Raw genomic sequence first — 12,052 nt, 5'->3', positions numbered from 1 at the left:
GTATGCTATGTACATATGTATACATGTGAATGTAGGTTTTAATTTCTGCACCTGCTGCTAGTCATCAGTCTCTGGTCTTAAGTGTAATCTGTCTTTTTAAACGAAAAAACATTTTTCAAATGAAATTGCAATAGCTGAATTGTAAGTTTTTCCCATTACAACAACTGAAAAAGAATGATAATTTCTTTTTTCAAATGACAATGCAATAGTTGAATTGTAATCTTTTCCATGGCAGCAACTGAAAAGAATGACAACTGTGAAGACCTTAATGGGAAACACATTTAACTGCACACTACAGATTTTTTTTATATTAGATCTTCATGCTAGTAGCCATCATTATTAATGTAAAAAATATCTCTGCACAAAAAGTTATATATATTGCGAGAAAAACTTCAAGGACTCATGGTGCTATTAGTTATTATTAGCATAAAAACTGCTCCAAAGAAAATATTGTATATGTTGTGAAAGAAATTTATTTTAAGAACATAATGTACAAAATAATTGCTACCAAAGAAAATGCTCTGAATAAATGAAGAAAATTTGTTACCCTGTATCCTAGTTATTATTTACAAAATTGTAACCTCAGTCCTAAAGACCCAACCACATTGGCAGTTCTACCGCATGCAAATGTATAAAAAAGACACATATCAGGTGTGTGTATAGGAGATGTGACTAAGTTCACAAAATAATTATGTAAAAGTTATACTACACACATATATATAAAAAAGACACATGTCAGGTGTATAGTACATGTGACTCAATTTACAAAACAATTATGTCAAAGCTGTATAGTATACAAAGAGTGTGAGACAAACAACGACCTTCCTTTTGAACATGAGTGTCATTAAGGGGGTGTGGTTTAACGATAATGATAACACAGTTCATAGACTATTTAGATGGGATTTTGCATTCCACTCAGCGCATGTTGATCTCTGGGAACAGGCAGCACATGATTGCTGTGAATTTGAATGATGTGTTGAGGATCACAGTAAAATTATATAACTTGTACTTCAAGGGAACCATATGTGTTTTGTCTGGATGAAGTCATAAACTAAACGACATTTCTCTCACCACATATATCCTCATAGCCTTACCTGTTTAAGTCTAGAGAGGCTGGAACAAAATAGAAAAAAAATAGAAAAAATGAACTCATTAATAACACAGCGATTGTTTTAAAGTCAGTTATTTGCCACCCAGCTGGAAAGCAAGTTTACATTATTTGAAGAAGACACAACACTATTTTATCCATCTCCACACTACTTCTTGAGCTGCCACAAGGCTGGACACCCATACGATACCAGCTGCATACTTGTAGATATTACACATCCATGTGGTATTCTCGATGCCTTTGACATACATGATAGTGTCTGTATGACTGTAAGTTTGAAGCAATGTCACCATATCTTTGTAAGATACTGCAGGATCATTCCAGTGAATCCCTGGAAAAAGTGTGTTAACCACAATGCTGTCTTCCATGTTTTGGCACAATTTATGTCTGTGAGCGATTTTGGTAAACTTATATCTGAGAATGACATTATTACGCATCCATCACTTGTGAATGCAGTGAAGGTGATACCCTTAAATACATACTGAGCACAGTGCTCATAGAAGCCTTGTGTATCTACAGTGATGTTCACACTTGGACGTGGCATCATGAAATGTTTTATGTGTTCCAAATTCTTTATTGCCAACATGTATTACATCCTTGGTTAAAGGATCCTGCTGATCCCCTATGTCCCCTCTATCTCACTATCCTCATCTTCCTCTTCTCTGCCTCCATCCGTCTTGCCAGGGAGGGGGGAGGGGGGAGGGGTGATATCCATTCAATAAATTCAGTAATTGATTTAAAACTTTGTCTGGGAGACTGATCTTGTTCCAAATGCCCTAACCTTAGCAATTGCAATTTCTGTTGAATAGCCTTCCATGACTCAATGAGTTTGTGTTCTGTCGGCATGCTGTTCGGTACTATGCAGTTTTCAGAGTTTTTCTCATTCAACTAAAACTGTTTCGACATCTTTAACTTTTGCATTTAGTACATCAACTGAGTTCAAAACTGTTTAGATGTAATTAGTATTTACATCCAGTGTGTTTTCAACTTCACAAAACTTTTTACCTAAATCATTCATATGCTTCACAAAGTCGCTACTGGTGGTATCACCTTGAACATTGTCAGCAACAAGTCTGTCATTGAGCAATGAAACCTAGTAGATGTGATTCAGTTCACAAAATAATTATGTCAAAACCGTATAGTTTATAAAGAGTGTGAGACAAATATAGAGATTCCTTTTGAACGTGTCATTAAGGGGGTGTGGTTTAACGATAATGGTAACACAGTTCATAGACTATTTACTTGGAATTTTGCATTCCACCAAATGTGTGTTGACCTATAGGAACAGGCAGCACGTGATCGCTGTCAGTTTGAATCGTTCATAAAAAGATTTTGGGCTTTCAGCCGGTCGTCGTAAACTTCATTGCACGATATTATGCTGGACAACTGCCAGCCATCTTTAGGTGAGCCGAACGAGGACGGACGAAGACTTTTTTTTTCCTTTATTGTTATTTTCACACCTGATACAGGTAGGCCGGCAGCGGCATACTACGCCGTTCTTCGGCCACAGAAATGACAAACGACACAAAAGGAGACAATCGAAAAACAGACATGGTGGATCTACAAACGTAGACATACATAATTAAAACACATGGAGCCTTTCACAGGCGCAGCGTTCAAAATTAAAAAAGTTCAGAAACGTGGACACGCACGGAGATGACAGAGATGACACACGCGAACGATGGAGCACAAACGATGGAACTCTGGAACACAAACACGACGGCACACACAAACATTAGGCGATGATTCCTGGCACACGAAAGTTCACTATACGTGTACAAGTCTGGGGAACAGGTGGGGGAGGAGGGAAAGGGGAGGGTGTAGATGCCAGTAACAGGGGAGATGTGAGGGGGAGGAAAGAAGGTAGGGGGTAGGGGAAGCCCAAGGTAGAGGAGGGAGGGAGGAAAGGAGGAGGGAGAGAAGGGAGAGAAGGGAGAGAGGGTGCCCATGGGAAAAGACACAGGGGGTTGAACGGGAGGATCAAAGTTGGTAGGAGGGGTATATGGAGGGGATGAGGGCATCATCAGGGTGGGGGAGTTGGCGGAAGCCACCTAGGGCGAGGGTATGAAGAGTGGAGAGATAGAGAGCAGGTAGGACGAGGGAATAAAGGCACAGCAGCAGACACGGGTGAGAGAGGATGGGAGAGACAAGCGGGTGAGGAGGATCAAGTTTACAGGTGGTGTAGAGGATCCGTATCCGTTCAAGGAAAAGGAGGAGGTGCGAGGAACAGAATGAGGTCATACAGGATCTGCATGGGGGAGGGGCGGCCGATACGATAGGCGAGGCAGAGGGCATGGCGTTCTAGGATTTGAAAGTATTTGTAAAAGGTAGGAGGGGCAGAGATCCAGGCAGGGTGGGTGTAGCAGAGGATAGGGCGGATGAGGGATTTATAGGTGTGGAGAATGGAGGAGGGCTCCAGACCCCATGTGCGGCCAGAAAGGAACTTGAGGAGATGGAGTTGGCAGCGTGCCTTGGCTCGGATTGTCCAGAGTGGTGGGGTCCAGGAGAGGCGACAGTCAAGGCTGATGTCAAGGTACTTGAGGGTGGGGTGAGGGCTATAGGACGGCCATAAATGGTGATATAGAAGTCGAGGAGACGGAAGGAAGGGGGGTTTTGCCTATAATGATCGCCTGGACGAGGACGTCCTCCGCTCCTGATAGTACTGCCGCGCATGCGTTGCAGTCGCGGAAACAGAAGGGTCACACCACCCAGCGACAGCGCCCTCGCTGGTGAAACTGCAATACTCAGCTGCCGTCGGTATTGTCGCTGGCTGCAGCTATCGAAGTCTTCTGACGTCTTCGCCTTGAGCAAATTTCGAAGATGACGGGATTTCATAAGCACTGCCACGGTTCATTAGATTTCCCGCAATGCGCATTTCAACGCATTTTTTGATAATGGAGTCCAAAAAAGTTGTTGCTGTGGCCAAAATCGAAGTTTTGTCGTATTCCATTGAATGTCCGTTATAAATACAATGTTCCGCAACTGCAGACTTACTGGGTTGCAGTAGACGAGTGCAACGTTGATGTTCTGTACAACGCTCTTCCACTGTACGCGTTGTCTGTCCTATATAGGCCATACCACATTGACACGGTATTTTGTAAATTCCCGCCTTCTGCAGTAAAAAATCATCCTTCACCGATCCCAGCAAATCCGAAATCTTAGAAGGCGGACGAAAAACCACTTTCACATGAAAATTATTAAGAATCCCCGCTATCTTGAAGGAGATATTTCCAACGAAGGGAAGAAAAGCTAGGGACTTGGCTGGCGCGTTCTCCTCTTTTTCCACTTCCCGGTTCCTGGCTCTAGTTGAGAAGGCCCTGTTAATTTGCCGGGTCGAGTACCCATTGTCTCTGAACACCGTCCTCAAATGTGCAAGTTCCTTAGGCCAATTCTCTGCATACGACACCGTATGTGCCCTGTGCACAGCCGGCCGCGGTGGTCTCTCGGTTCTAGGCGCGCAGTCCGGAACTGTGCGACTGCTACGGTCGCAGGTTCGAATCCTGCCTCGGGCATGGATGTGTGTGATGTCCTTAGGTTAGTTAGGTTTAAGTAGTTCTAAGTTCTAGGGGACTGATGACCACAGCAGTTGAGTCCCATAGTGCTCAGAGCCATTTGAGCCATTTGAACCCTGTGCACAAGGGTTTTGAGTACACTCATCGTCTGGGATGGGTGATGGCAACTTGAAGAATGCAAATACAAATCAGTGTGAGTGGGCTTACGATAGACAAAATGTCCCACAGTGCCGTCACTCTTCCGTTTAACCAAAACATCCAGGAATGGAAGGGAGCCGTCTTTCTCCAGTTCCATAGTAAATCGAACATTCTCATGGATGGAGTTAATATGATGAAAAAACTCCATTAACTTTTCTTCTCCGTGGGGCCACACTATGAAAGTATCATCGACATATCTTCAAAAAACAGTTGGTTTACAAACCGCTGATTCAAGCGCTCTCTCCTTAAAATTCTCCATAAAAAGGTTAGCCACCAGAGGAGACAGACCGCCAGAGTGTTCAAAATATTCCTAGTTAAACATAAAATAAGTTGAAGAAAGAGCATGTCGAAACAAAGCAGTAATTCCGATTCAAACTGTTGACCAAATAGAATCAAGGAATCCGCAAGAGGTACTTTTGTGAGAAGGGAAACTACATCAAAACTCACTAGAAGATTCGAACTACTTAAGTGGACAGCCGCCAGTCTGTTGATAAAATTAGCAGAGTTCCGTATATGATGTGAACATTTGCCAACAAATGGTCTCAGCAAAGAAGCTAGATGTTTGGCTAAATAATACGTGGGTGCGTCAATATTACTCACTATAGGCCGTAAAGGCAGACCTTTATGCTTTTTAGGAAGACCACACAGTCTCGGTGGTACGCTGCCGTGTGGTCTTAACGCTTGATGGCCTCTGGAGCTAGCGAGGAAGAGTTCAAAAGTGCACACGTCTTCCGTTGCACACGTGCTGTTGGGTCTTGCTCCGTTCTCCGATACATAGTATCACTAAGTAGACAATATATCTTTACCAAATACAACCCATGAGGTAACAAAAAGGTAGAATTACTTTTATCAGCCGTAAGCACCACTATTTCCGGATCTTCTCGAAGGTTCCGCAGTGCAGCCCTTTCTTTTGCGGTTATATAACTGCGTTGGGGAGGATCTTTCAGAAGGACCCGACCAGTTTCCCTTCTTATTTCTTCAGCAGCGCCCATAGGAAGGCGACGTACAGCTTGCTCAACACCACTTACGAAACTTATAAGAGGTACTGCACTTGGTGTAGGTGCAAAATTAAGACCTTTGCCTAAAACTGACAGCGCTGCATCGTCTAAAATCTTCTCCGTGAAACTAACCACGGAATATCGTGCAGTTATTTCCTGTGGCGTCGTCTGTTGTTGCACCAAGCGATCAAATTTTGACATCTGCCGGGAACTAGCAGCCTTATATACCCAATCGAATTTGGCTGAAGTCACTCCATCCACCCAGTCCCATGCTATAGGAGAAAGAAGTGCTGCAATCTTCAAGTGTAGATGGAACAATTCTTCTGATACAGCGTCCAACCTTCGTCTCGTATAACAAATTCTCTCCTTCACAATAGCACGGCTCGACTTCTCCATTATTTTCCGTGCAGTGGTCGTCTTAATCAAATGTGTCATTCTGGCAAATTTGGGTATTATGCCATGGTCCAGGCATCTCATTAAAAAACTTAAAGAGCTTGAAAGCGTTGCTCTCTTACCACGTAGCTTGTCGAACGTTCTAACATTTGAGGCCATCTCCTTCCCGTGAAGGCGTTTGATGTAAAATTTGAAATTTTCTCGGCGAATCAACTGTTCAAAAAGATTTCGGGCTTGCAGCCGGTCGTCGTAAACTTCATTGCACGATATTTTGGCTGGACAGCTGTCAGCCATCTTCAGCTGAGCCGAACGAGGACTGACGAAGACGTCTTCCGCTCCAGCTTATACAGTGCGCTGATAGTACTGCAGCGCATGCGTTGCAGTCAAGGAGACAGAAGAGCCACAACGCCCAGCGACGGCGCCCTCGCTGGTGGAACTGCAATACTCAGCTGCCGTCGGTATTGTCGCTGGCCGCAGCTATCGAAATCTTCTGGCGTGTTCGTTTCGAGCAAATTTCGGAGACGACGGGATTCCATGCGTTATTTAATTGGTAACCACTGTCACGGTTCATTAGATTTCCCAAATTCGTATTTCAACGGATTTATTGATAATGGAGTCCCAAAAAGTTGTTGCCGTGGCCAAAATCGAAGTTTTGTCGTACTCCACAAATATCCTTCGTAGCCTTACCTGTTTAAGTCCGTGGCAAGGCACCTTAGACCGCACAGCTAACCCTCGCGTACTTTCAGGAAACATTCCTCACACACAAATAAAGAAAAGATGTTATGTGGGCATGTGTCCGGAAACACTTAATTTCCATGTTAGAGCTCATTTTAGTTTCGTCAGTATGTACTGTACTTCCTCGATTCACCGCCAGTTGGCCCAACTGAGGAAAGGTAATGTTGACTTCGGTGCTTGTGTTGACATACGACTCATTGCTCTACAGTACTAGCATCAAGCACATCAGTACATAGCATCAACAGGTTAATGTTCATCACGAACGTGGTTTTCCAGTCAGTGCAATGTTTATAAATACGGAGTTGGCAGATGCCCATTTGATGCATGGATTAGCACGGGCAATAGCCGTGGCGCGGTACGTTTGTATCGAGACAGTTTTCCAGAACGAAGGTGTCCCGACAGGAAGACGTTCAGAGCTATTGATCGGCGTCTTATGGAGCACGGAACATTGCAGGCTATGACTCGCGACTGGGGAAGACCTAGAACGACGAGGACACCTGCAATGAACGAGGCAATTCTTCGTGCAGTTGACGATAACCCTAATGTCAGAGTCAGAGAAGTTGCTGCTGTACAAGGTAACGTTGACCCCGTCACTGTATGGAGAGTGATGCGGGAGAACCAGTTGTTTCCGTACTATGTACAGCGTATGCAGGCACTATCAGCAGCTGATTGGTCTCCACGGGTACACTTCTGCGAATCGTTCACCCAACAGTGTGTCAATCCTCATTTCAGTGCAAATGTTCTCTTTACGAATGAGGCTCCATTCCAACGTGATCAAATTGTAAATTTTCACAATCAACATGTGTGGGCTGCCGAGAATCCGCACGCAATTGTGCAATCACGTCATCAACACAGATTTTCTGTGAGCGTTTGGGCAGGCATTGTTGGTGATGTCTTGATTGGGCCGCATGTTCTTCCACCTACGCTCAATGGAGCATGTTATCATTATTTCATACGGGATGCTCTACCTGTGCTGCTAGAACATGTGCCTTTACAAGTACGACACAACATGTAATTCATGCACGATGGAGCTCCTGCACATTTCAGTCGAAGTGTTCGTACGCTTCTCAACAACAGATTCGGTGACCGATGGATTGGTAGAGGCGGACCAATTCCATGGCCTCCACGCTCTCCTGACCTCAACCCTCTTCACTTTCATTTATGGGGGCATTTGAAAGCACTTGTCTACGCAACCCCGGTACCAAATGTAGAGACTCTTCGTGCTCGTATTGTGTACGGCTGTGATACAATACGCCATTCTCCAGGGCTGCATCAGCGAATCTGGGATTCCATGCGACGGAGGGTGGATGCATGTATCCTCGCTAACGGAGGATATTTTGAACATTTCATGTAACAAAGTGTTTGAAGTCACGCTGGTACGTTCTGTTGCTGTGTGTTTCCATTCCATGATTAATGTGATTTGAAGAGAAGTATTCTTTCGTTGCGTGGGAGGAATGTTTCCTGAAAGTTTGGCCATATATATCATCCATCTTTCAGTCGCTATCTGAAAACTTTATTGCACATTACAGTATGCATAGTAATATGTTTCTGATTTTCGCTGAGGTCTTCACTATTATAACTTAATGCTGCATTTCTCACAGCCTGGGTTTTATTGGTTGCTTCAATTTGATACCTTCAAATTTTCCATCCATGTATGGACGGATGCTTTATCCATAGACCCCCTCCTCTCATGCTCAACACCTGACATGCATGCAAATTGGTCCATGATGTAATGTATATGTGCTGACCTCTTTCATTACTCTCATATATATATATATATATATATATATATATATATATATATATATATATATATATTCTCTGGAAATTGGAAAATTTTGATAAATTCCCATGAGACGAAACTGCTGGGGTCATAGGTCCCTATGCCTACGATAAGAACTACACACACACCCATGCCTGAGGGAGGATTCGATCCTCCAACGGAGGGATCCGCACGAAATGTGGAAAGGCACCTCAGACCGCACAGCTACCCCACGTGGCTCTCTCTCATGCGAGAGAGACAGAGAGGGAGAGAGTATTGATATATGTTTTGTTTTGTCTATATCATACTTCTTTCAGTCTTCTTGTTTCATCAATAGCCAGAAATCAGTACTGTGTGTCATTCCAGCAATATCCACATATCTTTATAAATTCGCTGAATGTCATGTCTGTTCCTACACATGCTTGATAAATGTGTTTTAAATTTATATTGTCTTGTTTGCAATATAAATAATAAAGTTTGCATTATTCCCCCACCAACTATTTTGGAACCCTAGACTATGTCTGACTCAAATAAAAGACGCCAAGCCTCATATTACAGCCAAAACAGAAGTATTTCCATATTTGATACTGGTTTTCCACTGCAACATCGTCAAATAAAAACACAGTGTTTGGCTTTACGCTCTCAGTTGGTGGGATATCGCTGCTTTCATTGATTGTTGTGTATCTTACAACATTAATGCCATGCAATATCTCCTGGTATTTGGGCTGAAATAATATTTTTTTAAATAGATACACCTGTTCAAAGCGCATTCTATCTGTATGTGTTAGCACTGGCATGATAACATTCATCATGCTCCAGTCAGATGGACCTACAATTATCGTTAAGATGTTATGATGAAAGAGAGTTCCATTCTTCTCCTAGTCTTCAGTGCTATTAATGGTCTGGCTCGTTACTATAAAGCCCTTGTGATGACAGTGTTTTACCCCCTTCCACATGACGATGACTTATGACAACATTAGCATGTAAGAAGTTTTATAGAAAAATAAAAATCATGTCTGTTAAACTTTTGTTATTCATAAGTTCTTATATATTTTTGAGTATATATACACACTTAAATAAGAACACAGTTCTTTGCCTACATCAGACATGGCTGATTCATACATATTTGCATTTACTGATGTGCTGAAGGTGTTATAAACTTAGGCGACGGTTTCTTCTGATGGCCTCTGAGTTTGGTGCACTGGCTCCACCAGATTGGTCCATATTCTCTTGTAGTATCTGTATACATAAGGCTGCCAGCTTTCTCCTTTGTCTAGAGCATGCTGGATTATGTAACTGGCATGCATTGGGTTTTTAAATGTTTGCTCTTGTAGATGAGTGCACTCTCTCACATTAAAAAGTTTAACTTTTCATGGGAAGTCCCATGTAGAGACTGCATGATCCTCCAATATCACTGAGGGATCTTGAGCAATTGCATTGGACATGGTAGTAATATGCATTGAAGCATCACATCGGCGATTCCACTCATCCCGGGATAATATGTCTTTTATATCAGTGTATTGAAGATTTTCGAAAACCAGCACTGGGTAAAACTCACAATTTGACATAATTCCCACACTGATGCATTTACTGTTGCCACTGATTATAAAGTACACACTGTATTCAACAAAATTGTCTTCATATCGGATGGCTCAGCCTCACCTACATGGAGAAACGAAAAAAAGTTACACATATACATTTTTACAGCCACACTCTACCTCAGTCATCGTCTTCACTAATACTTAAAAGATGAGTGTACTGTCGCTATGCATTTTGACATGTTGACTTTTTGAGAGCTCTTACTTGATGGACAGAAATTTAAGTATTGTTAGGGTGCAGACTTAAGCCAGACGATAACTGAGGTGGGTGCAGCTGCTGCAACAGTGGAAACCTGAAGACCGATAAATCAGGTAGGGTGTTGGTGTGCTGCTGTGGTAATGTAGACAGTAGGAATTTAAATGGCTGATCCCATAAATTTCGTAGGCCATTGATGTGCTGCAGCCACTCCATGAGTGGCGCAACACAGTAGACAATCGAACAGCTCTGCTGTGCTGTGGAAAAGAATAAAAACTGTAAGTATTCGTGAAATTACACACACATGTGTAATAAACAATTAGAGGAAATCGTTAATAATAATACTTAAATTCGAATGTGGTGGTCTCATTCCTCTTTTTATTCTGCCGTGGGGGAAAGCGACCTCTGCTGATGCTGCTCCAATTACATGGTTTTAAACCTTCCACTAAAGTGAACAGAACACATAAAATGGGCCGTGTCTGGTTGCTAGTGTGGGTCGGTAAGCAAATGCATTGCCACCAGCTATACAACAATTTACAGTGGGAGCCATTCTGTCATTTTTTTCCGCCACTATCTCGTACGCCATATTGTTCGACAATGATGTTATAGGGGGAAGTACAGTTTACAACGTAACTATACACTGTCAGCTTTTCGCATCACCGCAATTGCATGAAACAGGGGAGCGGGTGTCAATGGAAACAGCAACCAAGCTTTACCATAGACGAGCACTGGCGATCACAGCAGTGACAAAAAGTTAGAAACTGTAATGTCATAAAAGACCCACAAGAAAAGTCGCCATTTCGACCACAGTAAAGGAGTACGGTGCAACCTCAACAGAATACGCACCGGACAGGGAATATGCACTAAATCAGTGTTTCAATGGGGAATCACCGAAAATTCTTCATGTGAAAACTGTGAAACCATGAACAAACAATGTTCCACATAGCCTTCTAAATCCCAAAAACTCCCTTTCAAGGGTCGCTAGAAGAAATCCACGACCTTACCTAAATTTTTTAGATATCTGTATTTATTGTTTTAATTTAAATTTCTCTTTTTATCCATACTTTACTTTGTATACTTCCTGTTGAATTTATGTCCTTGGCTGAAAAACTGCAACCTGTGTTTGTGATATACCGGTATTCCTTTTTTAAATTTTAAATTTCTCTTTTTTCCATATTTTACTATGCTTGTAGAATTCCTGTACGTCTATGTGTTTTGTATCTGTTAAACTAGAAGCAACGTGTAATGTTCATACGAGAATAATAATAATAAGTAATTAGTATGAATTTGGATGCAGGAAACCTTTCAAAGCAACTACCAACTGGTAAAGTGCAAGCAGCCCGTAACAGGCTTGGACTGAAACGAAATACTCCTCGTGTCCCTGGTTTGAAAAGTTATTTCATAGCCATGGTAACTGGAGTGGCCTAACTTGTATCTCTATGGTTGCATGTTGCGCTGGGTTGCGCCCCATATAGTTTAAGAAGTCACCAACACCATTTCCACCTTACGGCATAACCATTCTCTACCAGAATCGCTCTACAGTGTAAAACTG

This window comes from Schistocerca gregaria, chromosome X, assembly GCF_023897955.1.
Source record: "Schistocerca gregaria isolate iqSchGreg1 chromosome X, iqSchGreg1.2, whole genome shotgun sequence".
NCBI classification, from domain to species: Eukaryota; Metazoa; Arthropoda; class Insecta; order Orthoptera; family Acrididae; genus Schistocerca; species Schistocerca gregaria.
This window is presented reverse-complemented; position numbering follows the sequence as displayed.